Here is a 13505-nt window from a genome sequence, read left to right on the forward strand (position 1 = left end):
GCGGGGTGGGTTGAACGAAGTCATTTTTTCTGGGTCCCTGCGCCTTGACTACAAGTGAAGAGCTTGTTTGCAAAAACCGATAAGTCCATTTTTGAAGATTTTGAGTTACGGTCTCTGTCATAAAGTACAAAATAATACTTTTTTAATTATATATCGGTCACTACATGTAAAGGTATATTTTTGAAGTTATGGTCAAAAGAAACACAAATTTTCTTATTAGCCTCTTTATTTTTCTTGACCTTTAATCGCAAATATCTCCATTTGGCAAATATGGACTTATCGGTTTTTGCAAACAAACTCTTCAAGTGTTGGTTCTAGTCCTTATAGCATGCAGCGGGTACTGCTTTGTTATTCAAATTCATGAAATTCTTCCGTCGAGATGTTTTCATTGAAACTGATTGACAAATTGCCCTTCATCGACGTAAATAAGCACTAAATTGATCAGTGTTTTAGTAGTAGCCATGATAATTTTTTTTTTACCTTGTGAACAATGTGCAAGGACAAATAATAAACATGGTAATAACACCGCAATTTTAATGATAACTGGTCGAAAGAGAAATGGGGTTGAACAAAGAGAAGTATGACGGGACCTACATGAAAGCAAGATTGTTTAGCTGTAAGCCCCGATATTTGTGATTGTGAAAAAGGAATGGAGAACGGATAGAAGAGTAGAACATGATTTGCATAGGGACCTATAGATCCTACGTTAGTATACACCATAAACTGTTGTTGCATTAAAAACTATCACGAGGTTATGTTCAGTAAAACACAAAGAGTAACATGTACAGCTATTATGTCATTTGGTGACCGTACTGCCATCAAGCTCTGGGTAAAAAGCGAGAGAGAGGTAGATGGAAGGAGGAATGGGAAACGAAGTAGATTGTGGAATTACTAATGATGAATTCGGAGAAACTGACGGCAAGGTCCAAAATGCAATCTGCAGCGTGTTGACAAAAATGTTTGATCGGACAATAACATACCACAATATTACATAAGACATTACAAATTTATTCAGTGTCTGCAAGATATGAACTCAGTAAATTCTTCTTATTTAAGTTTAAATGAATATAAAGACGAGAAGCTTGTTATATCTGGGGAGAGGTCATTCCAGTATCTGGGGCCCGTATGATTATTATCGGTTTTTGTTAGCGAAAATTATTCGAGTACGTGGAAGGTGAAATGCATCACTTTGGCGGGTAGGATAATTATGAATCAAATAGTTTTTCCTGAACATACGAGTAAAAACATCCAGTAACATCCGGGTGTTTAACCCGGTGAAGTGGTCCCACCTCACATCCAACTGGACCCCATGGAAGACCAGCTTAACATAGCTGAATATGGGCTATCCAGCCATCTTCACAGATGGAAAATGAACAAAGAAACAAACAAACAAACAAACAAACAAGTAACTGCTTGGCAGTAAATTCATACATGAATATGCCACCGTTTTAACTGAACAGATAAGATGTTTTCAATATTTCATTTTTGAAGAATAAGCTATTCGTGTTGGACAAATATTCGACATGGTTGATATTTCCATGGACCCTACCATAGGGTCCATGATATTTCTAACGGCTTGTTTTTGAATACGGAACAGTATACATCAAGATGATTTCTACTTGCATTCCCCCACACAAGAATACCATAATCAAGGTACGAAGTAATCAAAGAAGAATAAAGATTAAACAAAATTTGACTAGGAAAAACACTCCTTACTTTATTAAGAACACCCGTGTTTTAGGAAGAATATTATTTGAATAACTAGCGTGGGATTTCCAAGATAAACCGCTATCAATAAAGAACCCTTAAAATGTTGTACTACTAACTTGATATATATCAATTTCATTAAACTTGATATGAAGGGGAAGGGTTTTAAGACTGTTTCTAAAAAGCATGCAATGAGTTTAATCCATATTAAGTGATAATTCATTGGCTTATATCCAAGACTGCACAGATTTAAGTTCTTTATTCATTTTGTTAAGAAGAGTATAAGGATCTCTGTGTGCAAAAACAGAATTGGAGTCATCAGCAAAATATATAAAGGACAGAACTGACGACGAACTAGGCAAATCGTTAATGTACAAAATGTACAATAGTGGGCCTAACAAGGACCCCAACCCCTGTGGAACACCATATGAAATTAATTTCAACTGATAATCACGGTGATATATTATATAATCACCAGCTGTTTTCTGTTTGATAAATAATCTCGAAACCAGTCCAGAGTCTTCCCACGTATACCATAACGTCGAAGCTTTTAAATCAAAATATCGTGGTCAATTGTGTCGAATGCCTTCGAAAAATCAAGAAAAACTCCAATAGTGTGGGAGACATAATCTATAGCGTGGACAACTTTATGGATAAAAGTGAGTAAGGCATATTTGGGGTGATTTTCTAACAAACTGAGAGAGTAGTTCGATCCACAAGATTTTAATGAAAATATGCCGTTTCCTTGGCAACACATCAGTCAATACTAACGAAAAAGGTGTCTTGCATATCTACCTTTGATAGCGGTCACACATGCCAAATTTGGGATGAATTGCTTAAAAAAACGAGAGAGCAAATCGATCCACAACATTTTGTATTTTTTTTTGTACAAATTTACCGTTGCCATGGCAACTCATTATGCAATACTAATGAAAAAGGTGTCTTGCACATCTTCTTTGATAGCGGTCACATATGCCAACTCTGGGGTTAATTGCTATACAAAAAAAAAAACACAAAAAAAAACAAAAAAAAATTGACAGAGGAGTTCGATCCACAAGTTTGTATAAAAATATGTCGTTACCATGGCAACGCATGATGCAATACCAACGGAAATGGTATCTTGCACATCTGCCTTTGATAGCGGTCACACATGCCAAATCTGGGGTCAATTGCTTAAAAAATGGGAGAGGAGTTCGATCCACAAGATTTTGCAACGGACCGATGTGTGGGTGGGGTATAAAAATTCCAGAGGTTAGGGACCTGAAGCTTCAACTCCCCCACCCCCCCCCCCCTTCAGTTGTGGGGGGGGGGGACAGGGGGCGGGGGGGGCTCAGTTTAACAAGTTAAAATCATATCACTAAAAAGATGCCATCTGTCAAGTGTGGTGAAAATCTGTCGTATTTTTTTTTTCAAGAAGATGCTGAAAATGTGGAAAATTACTTCCTCTCCTCACCCTTACCCCCCCCCCCCACCAGGGCACCCCTTGATCCGCCATAATCAATCATGAAATTTCAGTCATTAGTGTCTACAACCAAAGTACCAAATTAGCTCTGTCTTTAAAATCCCACATTTTAAGGACTCTCAGGCTCCAATACCCCCATCCTCCCCCCCCCCCCCCCGCCAACCCTTCGCCGGTATGGGGGAATAGGGCTCATTGTAACTAAAATAAGATCATGTCACTTTAAGGATACTATATTTCATTAGTGAAAACCCGTCATAGATTTCTCAAAAAGATGCTGAAAATGTACCATGTTATTCCCCCCCCCCCCCCCCACACACACACACCTGGATCCGCCATAATCAAACGTGAAATTTCAGTCATTAATGTCTTCACAGCACTAATAGAGCCTTTCTTTACTTGGTTCGACTAGATACAACATTCCAGACTGTGAGGCTTCAACTAACCCCCCCCCCCCCTTCAGCGGTATTGGAGGAAGGGGGAGGGCGGCTCCTTTTACATTGAGATCGGATTACCATAAAAATGTTATTTGCCATGTTTGGTGAAAATTCGTCTTAGATTTTTCAGGAGGATGCTGAAAACATAACAAAATAAATAGAAAAAATCTCTCCTTTCCCTCATCCCCTCCTCTTCCCGATTCCGCCTGGATCCGCCATAATCAATTATGAAATTTCAGTCATTAAAGTCTTCAAAGCACTAACTTAGCTCTTTTTGATGGGACTAAGAACATAACAAATTTCCAGACTTTAGGGAATCTGAGGCTTAAACTCCCTCCCCTCCCCTCCTTCGGCGGGAGGAGGGGGGGGGGCTTATTTAAACAAATTTTAAGGTGAAATTTTGCAGTTTACAACAAAATGATAACGGTAAAGGTTCATGAGCAGTTTTGTTAGACATCGATATTATCTATATACCACCTGTATGTAATACCGTTGAGGAACATGTATTTTACAATTCCCGGCAAAATTGACCGTTTTCACATTTCCCGTCGACACGTTTTTACAAAGTTAATGCTGTTGATGCAATTTTCGAGACTTTTACATTTCTCGGCGCGACGTTGTTTGACATCCCAGCGTTTTTACAAATCCTTTCTCCACACCTTGACCCATTGTTTGTACTACACGGTCATCCGTCCCCCGTGACCACAACTACCCATATCCTGCGATGCACCCTTCTAACTGTACCCATCTCAGTATTTTTTTTTTTTATTTCCTAACCTCTTACTCTTACTTTCTACTTCAATGCATGTGATCACTCTCTCTCAAATGAAAACATTGCACAATGTATTCCTTTTACACTCACCAATTGTTCTTGCATTTCATTTCGAGGAAGTCTAAAGGATAATGAATACTTAGCCATATTTTATTTTCTCACTGGTGAACATTTCACAATTAAAAGGTGTGTAAGAAAGATACTATTCAGAGGGGTGAAAGTTTAGGTGAGAGTTTCTTCATTTACAGATCGTTAATATTACAGATTAGCAATTGCGATCTGAACAAATTTAATTTGTAGAGGGATAAAAAGTTTCGAAATTCGCACGTAAAAGAGGTGCTTTCGTCATTGCCCTGACTAGGAAGGTAGGACTTTAAAGTCCTACCTTGTGGAATATGGGATTTCTAAAATGCCGGGAAATATCAGATTGCATCAACGGGAAATGTATAAAAAAAAGGCTCGCCGAGAAATGTAAAAAAAAAAAATGTTCAGTTTTGCAGGAAATGTCAAAACGCTGCTGGAAATGTTACAATTCATGTATTTCAACTTTATTGCCAACCGATGCTGCATAAGTGAACTCGATGTCTGACGAAACTGAAAAATCTATGACTGGTTTACACCAAATTTAATTATGATGATATGATATTAATTTGTTTAAACAAGTCCCTCCCCCACCACGAAAAGGGGGGGGGGGTGGGGAGGGAGTTAAAGCTTGAAAATCAGAGAGTCTGAAATTTTTCATCTTCTTAGTCAACCCCCCCCCCAAAAAAAAAAGAAGAAACAAAGATGGAGCTAAGTTATAGCTTTGAAGATAAAGGCATAACGACTAAAATTTCATGTCCGACTATGGCGGGGATTTTCAACATTTTCAGTATCTTTTTAAAAAACATCTTTGACGTAGTTTCCCCAAATTTGCCATGTAGCATTATTATTTCAGCTGATATGATCTTATTTTTTTCAAAATGAGCCCTCCCACCTCCCCCCCACATTACCGAAGGGGGGGGGGGTGGGATGAGTTATGGGGAGTTCAAGTCTCAGAGTCCCTAAAGTCTGGAATTTTAATCTTCTTGGTCAAACTAAAAATATTAACTGCTAAGTTAGTGCTCTGAAGATATCAATAACTGAAATTGCATGTTTGATTTTGGCGGATCCAGGTTTTCCCTGAGGGGGAGGGGGGGGGGGTCGGGGGCGGAATCGCTACCTCTTCAGCATCTTCTTCAACACTCTATGGTGGATTTTCACCAAACTTGGCAAATGGAACCTTTATGGTGATATCATCTCTATATTTTGTTAAATCTCCCCCCCCCCCCAACACACCGCCGGGGGAGTTATGGGGAGTTGAAAATTCAGAGTTCCTAAATTCCGGAATTGTTATTCTTCTCCTGTCGTAAAAAAAAAAATAAATAATAATAATACATAAAAATAAGTAAGCGTTTTGAAGACATTGATGACTGAAATTCCATGTTTCATTGTAGCCGATCGAGGGGTGCTCTGATCGGGGGGGGGGGGGTGAGGGTAAGTAGGAGTTTTCCACTTTTTCAGTATCTTCTTCGAAAATCTATGACGGATTTCACCAAACTTGGCAGACACCATGTTTAACGATAATATAACGTTTTGGTACCTCAAAAGTTTCCCTGAATTTTTGTGTTTGAGGTTAAAGTACCTTTCATAAATTATAACTGACACTGTGAGACTTACTCGCCCCAAAGTGCTCTCATGTCTTAGTAATCATGCAATTAACTGCGATCAGCAGGCCCATACGCATAGCGTAATGGGGCTTCGCATTGTAGCATTCAGGATCATGAGAGATTTAGTATCGCGGGTAAATATCAACTTATAATCCAAAAATTTCTTCAATTTGAAGACTTACCAATTAAGTTGAAGTATTTAAAACAGGCTTCGGGCAACGTTTGGTTCTGCCAATAGTCCCTTTCTGTTCGAATTGATGACTGAATGTGACTCGGTCGAGAGGACCTTGGGAGAGCTACATACACTGAATACGACGGCCAGCTCATGCGCACACAAACATCTTATCCGTTCATGGATTTGAAATTTGTGCGCATGTGATGTGTGCGCATGCGCTGGCCGTATATGTGACTCTGCACCGCAAAACAAATAAAAAGTCGCCAGACATGAATTTTTAGTTAAGACCATATTCTGAGAGAGCAGACTTTAAGCTTTAAATCGATGATGTATAACTCAAATCAAATGGACTCTCCTAACCTATCTAAATATTGGAAAGAAAGCACAAACTCAGGAAAAGTGTGAACTGAGAAAAGAGGCTCTGAAGTACAGTGTCTATTCAAGCGCTTAATCTTTACCAAACCGTGCTGGCTGTTCGATGAATGGGACAAAAAACAGGAAGTAAACCACCAGAGTAACAACAATGAAGAGATTATCAAATTAAACTGAAAATAAGCATGCCTCATTAACACATTTTGTCCATAATTAACGCCAACTTTCAAAGCAGTAGCACTATCTTTTCAAAAGTTATTAGAGTTGAAAGTGAAGAGTGTGGACAAGGTTTTTCTGAAATGAAAAAGGGATTCTAAAGACACACCTAATCACACTATTCTACCAAAAATGTTCGAGATAAACTGCAAAAAAAAAAAAAAAACACTTTCCTGCCCGTTTTATGATACCAAAGTTTAGCATAATGTAAAAGAAGACCCGCTCTTTCAGAAAATATGAAAAAGTTGGTTGACCCATTTCACTTATTTTCAGTCCTCACGCAAAATCAGTGTGTGCGACGTTATGTTTGTTTTGAGGTGCACGATTTACCCACGATACTAAATCTGTCATCTTCCTGAATGCTACAACGCGAAGCCCCATTACGCTATGCGTATGGGGCTGCTGGTCGCAGTTAGCTATGCGTACACGTGTTTTGTATGGGGCTGCACGCTGCTGGTCGCAGTTAAATGGTTTCGTACAATACATGTAGTACCTCGCCGTCGAACGGCAGCGACTCTGGTACGAAACCATTATTGCATGATTACTAAAACATGAGAGCACTTTGGGGCGAGTAAGTCTCACAGTGTTAGTTATATGAAAGGTACTTTAACCTGAAACACAAACTAAGACAAGGAAATTCAGGGAAACTTTTGAGGTACCAAAACTGCTGCACGCTGCTGGTCGCAGTTAAATGGTTTCGTACAATACATGTAGTACCTCGCCGTCGAACGGCGGCGGCTCTGGTACGAAACCATTATTGCATGATTACTAAAACATGAGAGCACTTTGGGGCGAATAAGTCTCACAGTGTTAGTTATATGAAAGGTACTTTAACCTGAAACACAAACTAAGACAAGGAAATTCAGGGAAAATTTTGAGGTACCAAAACTTTATATTATCTTTAAGGTGTATTATCATTTTTTTTTTTTTTGGTAAAATGAGCCCCCACTCCCACTCCTTTCCACTGCTGAAAAAAAAGGGGGGGGGGGAGGATTCCAGCCTTAGAGTCCCTAAACTCTTTTGTCGAACCAAAAAAGGCAGAGCTCAGTTAGTACTATGAAGACTTTAATTATTGACATTCAGTATTTGATTATTTCAGATCCAGTTTTGCCTTTCACATAAGAGAATGAAGACTGTGCAATAGGTTCATGTAATTTATAATAATGATTAAACAAATTTGTGCAGCGCAGCTACTATGTCAATATATATACTCTACTGCGCTGTGATGTAACAGAGCTCCTAACATTGTAACTGATTAGACACACAAAATGAGTAACAAATTAATCAAAGGCTTCAGAAAAAAAGGTAAGCCTTCAACAAAGATATTTGAAGACAGCAAGTGATGGGGCCTTCCTCATTTTCTCAGGTAATTCATTCCATAATTTTGGAGCAGCACAACTGACGGCACAATTCCCCAAAATTACTTTTGCTTTGAAGAGAGGTTGCTTTAGAAGCAACTTATCCTGTGTGTTTCATAAATTATGCGAATACGGATATGATTGTATCGATATTAATTCTGATAGATGATCAGGTGCTTGACCATGCAGTACTTTAATGAAGACTGTGCAATAGGTTCATGTAATTTATGATAATAATTAAACAAATTTGTGCAGCGCAGCTATCGATATGTCAATATACTCTACTGCGCTGTGATGTAAAAGAGCTCCTAACATTGTAACTGATTAGACACACAAAATGAGTAACAAATTAATCAAAGGCTTCAGAAAAAAAAAAGGTAAGTCTTCAACAAAGATATTTGAAGACAGCAAGTGATGGGGCCTTCCTCATTTTCTCAGGTAATTCATTCCATAGTTTTGGAGCAGCACAACTGACGGCATAATTCCCCAAAATTACTCTCGCTTTGAAGAGAGGTTGCTCCAGAAGCAACTTATCATGTGTGTTTCGTAAATTATGCGAATATGGATATGATCGTATCGATATTAATTCTGATACATAATCAGGTGCTTGACCATGCAGTACTTTAATGAAGACTGTGCAATAGGTTCATGTAATTTATAATAATAATTAAACAAATTTGTGCAGCGCAGCTATCGATATGTCAATATACTCTACTGCGCTGTGATGTAAAAGATCTCCTAACATTGGAACTGATTAGACACACAAAATGAGTAACAAATTAATCAAAGGCTTCAGAAAAAAAGGTAAGTCTTCAACAAAGATATTTGAAGACAGCAAGTGATGGGGCCTTCCTCATTTTCTCAGGTAATTCATTCCATAGTTTTGGAGCAGCACAACTGACGGCATAATTCCCAAAATTACTCTCGCTTTGAAGAGAGGTTGCTCCAGAAGCAACTTATCCTGTGTGTTTCGTAAATTATGCGAATATGGATATGATTGTATCGATATTAATTCTGATACATAATCAGGTGCTTGACCATGCAGTACTTTATAAATAAGTAACAAAATCTTAAATACAATTCTCTGCCTTACAAGTAACCAATGTAACCTCATCAAATCGGGTGTGATATGTGAAAAATTTTGAAGAACTGGACACAAGTCTCGCACATGCATTCTGAACACGCTGAAGCTTGGTTATCTGTGAATCTGGCAAGCCAAACAATAGCCCATTACAATAATCAAGCCTACTGCTAATGAATGCGCGAACGAGAGTTTCTGCGTCTTCCTGGCTCAATTATTAGGGAGTTATCGCTACACGACGGGAAGACCGAGAATACGCGGAAGCAATCAGCAGCTGCTGTGACAGTCCCCGTACGCGGACTCCCGTCCCCATATCTAAGCAGTTTCGCTTTCCTTTACAGGACGGAGGCGTGGGGATAGGATCGCTTATTGGCTGGCTGGCTGGCTGGCTCACTCGCTGCCCAGCATCGGGACCAAACGCTATTTTGGCCGAATACCGTAGTCGTTTTCCCCAGGACGGGACGTTTCTCGGATTTGTTCATGCGCAGAAGCAAATTTTGCACACGGCACGCTCAACCCGGCAGCGTCGTGCTTGCGAAAACTCCCTAATTAATATCTACGAATGTGACGCAAGTTAATAAACATACGAAAAAGGGGACTTGCATGTCGTCGATATTATGCTTCTCCATATTTTAACGAGAATCAAGCCATACACCCAGGTTTATACATCAAGTTCATCTATATGTCATCAGTCCGTAATTCCCTTGAAGTAGGGACTATATTATTATGATCTGTCAATTTCTTGGCAGCATTTTAACATTTCCCGGCAAAATTGAACATTTTTGCATTTCCCGGAGAGAGGTCTGTATATTTCCCGTTGATGCCATTTCAAGATGTTTTCATTTCCCGATGTTTTTATAAATCCCGGCACCGCAACATCGCGAATTATTATGAAGAAACTAGCAGTATTATGAAGGTAATGACATTTGAGCAGTTAAGAGCAAAAATACCCAATTCCAGACATCAATACTCCTCTACTTTTCATTTCATTTCATTTATGTTCACTTAATTAACTTTACTTTAGGTTCTTGTAGAAACTGGTCGAATACACTAAGGTACGTACATCAATACTGACAATAGTTACGTTCAGACTGTCATCCTTAACTTCAAGGATAAGCTCGTAGTTCAGTATGGGGAGGCAAGTGTCGCATAGTCTCTTTTGTCACGAAATGACAATTTCGTGACAAATCTGTATTTCCTCGACGTAATTGTCATTTCGTAGACAAAATTGACGTTTCATTAAGTCAACTGTAACAGCGACACTTGGCCCCCCATGCTTAACAGCTAGCTTAGTTTTGATGTTAGCTTATCCTTGAAGTTAGTTTATCCTAAAAGGGAACACCGTCTGATCTAAGTAATGAATGACCAACATCAAGAACAACGGATATGGTTTTGAAATCTTACGTGGAATCTACGCGAAGAAGAAAAGAATTAACGTACAATAAGAAAGAAATCGCAAAGAAATGACACACACCATGCACACATGCCAATATCTTCCATATGCAGTTACAAATACACATACGCAATAATGCTGAAAGATTTCAAATATCTTTTAGATTGAAACAATATTTGTACCAAGAAATAAATTCTATACTCACACTTTTGACTTCCATTCCTCTTTTTTCCTCCATCGTGTTACTCCTGATGGCAAATAAAACAGAACAATATCCCTATTGTCGAAGTGTCATCCGAATTTGAATCTCAACTTCTGTCAGATATCTGTCTAACAAAAATGTGGGTGTCTAGAGGTTCTTTCAAAATGCAGAGTAAGATATCGTTAAAGCTGATGTGATGACCGTAAATGTGGTAAACGATGCACTAAGAAGTACAAGCGGCATAAAATGCCTTTAACACTCGATTGTATAGATAATCCGATGACAGAGGCAGCGGTATTTCGTTGGTCAAAGCTAACTGGGTAACCGTCTACTACGCTCTGGGAAGTACAATCTACGCCAACTGTCTTTCAAACGCGAAGTTGGAGAGGATCAAATGATAGGGGCAGTGTCATTTCATTGGATAACAGAAAGACTTGGGATCTAGAAGCCACCCCGCTAATGCATGCAGCAAGACCAAGGTAGAGAGGTTCCAATGATAGGGCAGTGACATCTCATTGGTTGATTTTGATGCTTGCGAGAATGCGTAAGCTCACGGGCTATCGTTGAACGATTTGACAAAGTTCGTGTGGCTCTCCCCAGTGCCACTAGCCTCTTGTCAACGCCCTCTCGATGTAAAGGATGAGCGAAGCAAGCCCAGCCGAGCGCGACACTGCTCAGCTGGGCTCTCTGCTCCATACAGCGAGAGGGCCTTGACAACAGGCTACAGTGTCACCGGAATGCGTAGTATCGCTGTGTCCGCCGAGAAGGGTATGTTTTTGAGGGCTTTGATCTGTTTGTTTGTCTATTTATCCCTCCCCCCCCTTTTTTTTTTTTTGGGGGGGGGGGGGAGGGCGACATTTAGAGACTTTCCCCGGGCCTACCATATATCAGGCATGTGCATGCCGTAATGGCATCTATCACTTCCGGCTCCATTGACCATTCTGAGGGGAATGGGGGTTGGGGGATTACCAATAACAGTCATGGGCAATTTATAAAGTAAAGTTTTGATATCATATTCTGCAATGAGTCTCTTGATCATGAATATATATAAATATTGCGTCTTGCCTCAGACAACTTCTTATAGAAATTGAAGAAAAAAAAATAACTTCAAACAATTTTGACATTCATTTGTTGAAAATCGAACACACATTGTAAGCAGAAATTCATTTTCACTAGAATTCCACATTCCATCAACTTGATACTGACAATTTTAAGGGAAGCAATTATTGTCCTTGCTTTCTGAAAGCGATTCGTCAAGTACTCTTTCATTATGCTAGAAAAGTGATTTTTAGTGGAATTCCCTTTATATTTTCTTTATGCCAATGTTCACTCATGACGTTATAACATCTCGTAGTCTCCTCATCCAGCGGTTCCAACATCAAAACTTGTAAAATTCATAACTTTTGCATTGATCGCCTGATTTTCCTCAACTTTCATTGATGTGTTCTACTAATGATGCTGCTTTGACTCCATCCATATTTCTCTTTGGGTTTAGGTTTCCTTTAAACCTATTTTAGTATGAAAGAGGGGCAGGTGGAAGAGAAGGAACGATATCTATTCCTCATTGTTTTTTTGTTTTTGTTTTTGTTTTTTTTTTTGGGTACAAGACGGACCAGACACAGAAAGTGTCTGTTTTCACGCTCGCAACATTTTATAATCTAAATAGTAGGTACCCTACTCAGATACTGCACGAAAATTTGAATGGTGTTTTTTTTTTGTTTTAGTTTAATTCTATTGTCATGGGAAGCAATTGCCAATTTATGTTGTTCAGTAAAATCCTCTTTTATTTTTTTTTTTTCATATGTTGCAAAAGCCATATGAGTTGAGCCACAGCGGCGGATTATATGGTTTTAATCATCTTCGCGATGGGAATGTACTTTCACGAGAATTATCATGCCTAGACGCATTCACCTTGGGCGTGGGTGAATTCGCTATTTTCTGCACCTGCAATTTTCCTATGACATGAAGCGTCGCAGTGCGAATCTCTCTATTAGGCGCTGTATATCCCTGAAAGAGAAAATTGATAATGTATTGTATCATTTAAAATTATTTCATTTATTATCATTGATGTTGTTATTCGCTTAATGGTGTCAGTCACGCACTACCGATCCAATCTCGTTTTACGGAGCACACCATGAGCGCAGTGAATCAGTATAGCAGCTGAAGACTCATTAAATTCATGGGCGTCTTGCCAAAATCGTGCATAGTCTTTCCACGGCAGTCGGTAGAAGCTTGTTGTATCAAAGCTTTGAGGTATCGGTAACATGGTCCCAACAAGCGCGACCAGTTTGAAAAATCTCCAAAGATAACAAACACTTCAGTAGATCCTTCAATCAGTGTCAGGGTTTTTTTTTTCTCTATCTCTTAGATCATGTTTAAAAGTTATAAAAAAAAGTTCAATAAGGAAATTAAAGGACATAGGGATTTCTTATCAAACAAGCTTTGAAATGTGGAAAGATTCAAAATGAGACTGCAAAAAGCGCATTGTTTAGGAGGTTGTGCTCATGGCTACATGTATTAAAACAGTGTCTTTCGGTCGAGCAAAAGTCAGACCCGTCATCTACTGCCATTCGAACAGCGACAATACCACCAGGCTATCCCTGGTTGCCGGCAGTTGCATGATGAACCTGGAACAAATACCCAAG

The sequence above is a fragment of the Diadema setosum genome, chromosome 12 (assembly GCF_964275005.1).
Source record: "Diadema setosum chromosome 12, eeDiaSeto1, whole genome shotgun sequence".
NCBI lineage: Eukaryota > Metazoa > Echinodermata > Echinoidea > Diadematoida > Diadematidae > Diadema > Diadema setosum.